Source organism: Echinococcus granulosus, assembly GCF_000524195.1.
Source record: "Echinococcus granulosus chromosome Unknown EG_S00272, whole genome shotgun sequence".
NCBI lineage: Eukaryota > Metazoa > Platyhelminthes > Cestoda > Cyclophyllidea > Taeniidae > Echinococcus > Echinococcus granulosus.
This window is the reverse complement of record NW_020170652.1, coordinates 7951-13713: the sequence shown is the minus strand read 5'-3', so window position 1 is coordinate 13713 and position 5763 is coordinate 7951.

Sequence of the window (5763 nt, the reverse complement as noted above, 5' to 3'; positions counted from 1 at the left end):
ATACTCTAAAATCCTGGAAATCAAATCCCACAAGAAAAGCTTTTTAAACGTTAAAATGCGAATATTCGGTGGGGTTGCAGAGGCTCCCACCTGAGACAGATTTGAACTGAGACAAAGGTGAAAAGTGATGATGAGGTGAAGGCGACTGTAATGAAAAGATATCATTTCAGGAATGTTGAAGTAGTCGGCAATATCCAACGGACTACCGCACATTGAATGAAGGGCAAGGATGTATTTTCTGTTAAAAGCACTGAGCACTTAATGGTGCAGTAGGAAGCACCCTTTCCTGTTAAATTTGCTGTACTTTGTACCTTCATTGTTAGCGTTGTCATTGGGTCCTCAAGGGCAAAATTATCTTGTAGCTACCAGTGGTTGACCCTTTGTAGTGCTGGGCTGGTAAACTCGCTGTAAATGGTCTGGACCATTCCTTTTCCTCCTGAGAAACCCTTAACCCTCCAATCTTGCCTCCTACTCTTCTTCCTGTTTTCATAATTACTTATTTTGTATGTCAATAGAGTTTTGCTTTGATGATGGTGGAATTGTGCTTTAGTCACTACTCATGCCACCTGTCTCCTCGTCATAGCGGATGGAAAAGTGTCCCACGGTCATGTGCGAATTGCGTCAGGTGAACTGCTGTCAACAAAGAGGTATGCAGAAGGCTTGGAATTGTCACTGGCAGTGCCGGGGATGTCTGTGAAGCGTTTCGACTATTATATATGTTATACGAGGAGACGTCGTGCGATAGGACATTGCCTTCGTGACCACACGAATTCTGCGAGATTGGCACAAGTCTTCTTGTATCAAACATTCCAATATCCTTTCACGGCTTGAGCTCTCCTTGACCTCCTTCTAGGGGGCATTCTAATTGGACACGATGAAGAGAGGGCCTGATGTCATCGTAGCTGCTTACAACCCCCTTTGACAAACGCCTACAGCCTTTTTTATTCGTGAAAAACACTTTTACGTGCTTGGAAATGATGGCGTTTTAGAATGTAATTGCTTGCCATCAAGTCTCATCCGTCTGCTAGACGCCTCTGCTGCAACACTGTCCTCGTTGCTCGGAGCTGTCAAGCCGCCACCGACATTCATGGCACCGCATGTATAGAAGAGGCTGTGGAGTAGGGAGTTCTGGTAAATGGGAATGTCAAACCCTCATTAGGGTGTAATATACCCTCCATTTACTGTCGTATGTTAGTCAGTGCCTCTCCACATTTTTGTTCACCCTCAACCGCATCATGTAGTGCACGCAAGACTTTAGCCAGCTCGGCACATAACAATCGAAGCAGCCACAATCGACGTGAAGCCCTTTGGGGGAGATTGTCAACACCGCATAGCACACATACTGGCAATTTCACGAATCCGGTGCTAATTGTATGTCAAGATGGTGTTGTCTTTTGTTACCACGACAATGTTGGATGCTGAAGAATAATTTAAGTTTCACATGGAATGAAAGGTGTGAGAAGGAAGACGTGAATACCTCACCTTGCATCATCACTTAGGCCAGAATCTGGTTGAACCAATTCACGAGGAAGCCTAAGTGGGGTCCTAATATTTAAATGTACTGGAAAGCGAAGTAAGTCGACTTGAGGTGAGGGATGATGCTAACTATCCCAGGGTAGTCCATCCGTTCCAGTAGATGTTTCTGCACCCCGACGACTTTCCAGGCATTTAAAAAACTCTTGCATGAATGCCGTATGCTTGTTATTCAATGCCATTAAAGACTAGCTTCAGTGTTAACTAAAAGTAAGTAGGAGAACAATGTGTTAGTGACAGTCTCCTTTTGGCTTGAATGGAAGGATTGTTAGGAAGCCCAACTGTTAAGGCACTGTAGTGATCAGCGTTGCAAATTCTCCTGATTCTGCCACCAACCGCCGGTTTTGTGGTACTCCAAGAAGTGGATTGGATAACAAACTGCTTATCTAGCATTCAAAGTCCTCCTGCTGCAAGGCTTTTGGCAGCATAATTTTATTCGCCGTCCAGCTGCATATCCACACATCAAGCAGTGACAAATGAGATGGTCCCGCTCTTCATCCATCCATCCATTTCATTTAATGTCCCAATTTTACCTAAGAGTGTTGACATTAGTGTTCCTCACTTATAGTCAAGGCGTTAACAAGATTGCCCGTCATTAAACCCAGTTTGATGCCAAGAATGCAGTGACAGACGTTAATGCCGCAGCATCCCACATATTCGTCCACTTTCCTTACCCTTTCAACCAGCCAATTACCTTCTTGTACTCACCCTGCTTTAATCTCTGCAACTAGGAGCCGCATGCAGTGGCGAGACCCCACGAGTTCATACACATTGCTGCTAGCCAAAGAGGGCAAAACAAGGGGTGGATTACATCTACTTGACATGTGAAGTGTTGCAGTACAGTCATACCTCCCTCTTCGTCCATCCCACGCATCACACATCAAAACTCCATAAGACATGGGTCATGCGGTCATCTTCATTTGTCTATCAGAGAGTACAGAAGAGGTGTCTTTACCGTAGAAAACTGGCTTGCCATTAGGGCTTCAACTGTTTTTGGTGTTGTTGTTACCACGGAGGCATAGGCAAGATACCGGCAGTTGTGCTTATTCTTATGCCTTCACTTGTGCTGCCTTTAATGCCTCACCAATCATCTCCGCTCTTCCACTGGATTTTAGCCCGAAGGAACAGAGATTGAATAGTCACGACAGCATGTTGACAACAGTGTTAAAGAAATGCGGCAATGTGAACAGTAAAACATTGTCTGTTGCTAGCATCTCCTTGAACTCGTGTTGGCTGGGGGTTAGGTGCAGCACTTGTAGCGCTTCAATTGCAGTGAGGTGGAACACGGGTGCTACAGACATTCACATCTGAAAGACGTCTACCAGATGGAGGTAAGAGACGCCATCAAGTGGACTGGGGAAGCAGAGGCAGTGTTGTGGATGCCTGTCCACTGGTACTGCTACTCAAGGATGAAGGACAATCAGTTGCTGTAAGTAATCGCAACAGAAATCACCCAAAACACGTAGACACACACCCAGGCCTATGCCGTTCTCTAATTACCATACACGCATTCATTGATCACGGCACAATCACTCACTAACTGGGCAACAATGACATTTGTCATCAAGTCATTGCTTGTCGATTACACGCTTCAGGGTTGGATGGGATCCGGACCACTCGCGCACACACCACCATGCTGTAATGATGAAGGACTTCAATTTGTACCTACAGGCGGTTGAGCCAAAAACACGGGGCTGTGAATGGAGCGCCTTTGGGTGGAGCCAAGACACTAGTGCGGATTAAGGTAAATTTGGATGTCCGTATTGGAATGGGTGAAGTGACCTCAGATGCAGTGACTGGGGTAAAACAAAGTGCTGGCCTAACATCAAGCAGTCTTCGGTGCCACAGAGGCAGCCACAGCGGTAAAATTGTGGTAAGAGATCGTTTCTACATGAGAGATGGCCTCTCATTCCTAGCCATCTGCATTGTCTACTTCAGCGTTGCATAGGACTCTGTTGCCTCTCATACTCGTGGAGTACTGAATAAGAAATAAGAAATAGGCAAAGGGACTACGAACAGTGGGTGTGTGACTGGCAACTAGAGAGCAAAGAAGGTATTTGAGCAAGTCGGTTTATATGCGTGCATTCATTTAAGCGTATTTACAGAACTAAGTTGACCTTGACATTTGCAGACAGTCGGTACACTTGAAGTAAATCTCCGCTTCGTTCGTAGTAGCACTTCCTGTCACCATCTTGCAATATCAGCAACCTAAAACAAGAAGAACTTTGCAGCATGTTATGCTGCAAATTTTAGCAAGATAAGCTTTGCATGAACCAACGTGCCAGTTGGTTGATTCATGCATAGACAGCTTATCCCACCCACACACTAATCATCTCGCTTGCTCTTAATTCGCCGACTAACGACTGACTAACATGCAAACTACACCATCCAGTGATGTGGCCAGTATGGATGGCGAATCCAGTGACCAGGGAAGCAGTCACACTCAATAGATAGTAGGAGACTTGACCAACTAATCATGGAGTGCATAATAGCCAGTCGTCCTGCCTGTCCACCTGTTAGCGAGCCAACTAACCAGCTGGATAGCTCGCATGCCGGTCAACTCGAATATCACCCAGTCCACTCCCCACCTACTACCCCAGCATCAACCAGAGAGGTGCGTCAAATGTTGTTTGGAATAAGCTTTTCAATCGGTTTCTTAAAGGCCTTTATTCGTGTGCTGTCAAAACAGGCACAGACACAACACAGGACTCTGAACAAACGTGTAAGGCGCATCGGGGCTACTGTCGTGTATTTTAAAGTCACCAGGGCCGCCTAAATGGCCTTCATTGACGTCAGAGGAGGCGCTAACAGGAGACAGCAGATTTGCCTTCTTCCATCACTTCGCATCTCATTGGTCCACAAACCGCAAGGATCTCAGTCATAAGGTGTTTAAATTTTGCCGTAATTGTTGCCAAATTACACGAACTTGCTTGAGTAGAAAAGGCACCTCGACAACATCACTCATGCAAGAATGGAACGTACCGACGTGGAAAGACAAATAGTTGACCGGTTGGATGTACAGAGGAGATGGGAAAGAGCAGAATTTTTCTGAGGTCTCACTCTATTTGGGGACCTGCTAAAGGGCTACCAAACCTTGATAGTTGAGCCTTTTTTCTTTGGTGCTGATAACCAGCTAGTCTGTGTATGAGAAGTGGATGGGGGAAGAGAAACAGGAAGGGGAGGACAAGGGCGCTGAGTAGACAATTTGACCTATCTCATCATGAGCGACAGTCAAGGTCATTCCCTAATTTACAATCACGATTTACACACCAAGGGGCCACCTCCTCGTGTAGTCGGACTTGCCACTTCTGAGCAAGCACTGCACATTGAAATTTCCCTCCACCGTCAATGCCAAAATCACCTCAACTGCCTCTTGCTCACGTCGATGCACTCGATTCTTGAATGGGCACTACCGTCTGCGGTGTCTGTCCAACGCTGCATTTGCATCCGGGTAATTTCTGTCACAATCAGGACAAAATTTACACAAGTGATAATTGAGATCCTTGAGGAATGCGCAACACTGAGCAGAGAGATGGGAGAGAAGAGAAGCGAGCAACGCCAATTCGGGCATCATTGGGGCCTTTGAATGCGATAGTTGCGAGGACGAACGTCATTACCACGACAATGTAGACTCTGATGTGGATCAAGGATTATCGGTGGAGGAACGCAAGCTGGAGGTCACATCACTGGTGGGAGCGACATCAAAGAGACGTCATCGCCATTGTTGTTGTGTTTGGTACTGCTGCGAGGAGGCGGAGGCGCAGAGACACGCACAGTACTGCAGACTACTTCGACCAGATTGTAAACCGTGTCATCCCGAGATGCGGTTACATCTCAAGCTACTTCCGTACGTCGGCACATTTGCCATATATATACTCAGTTGAATGGGTCTCGTATTTGGGCGAGAAGCGATCAGGAAACACGAATCTCGTTAGAGAAGCGTCGTCACCTGCCATTGAGGGAGGAGTGTGCTCTCTGTGAATGGGCTCAGTTCTCACCACTCTAACCCGTTCATCATATCACAAATGACGAATGCCACCTCCTGCTCCCGCCCTACTCGTTCCGAGGGAGTGGAAGCCGAGGTGGGAGAGATAAAAGCCGAACCTATTACACACTTCCACGGATATGTTGGTATACTTCTGGTGACTGAAATACAAAGGAACAGACCCACCCTACCTGGAAACTGCCTTTCTGCTAATGTGGATAGAGACCATTCAGAAGTACCTCCAG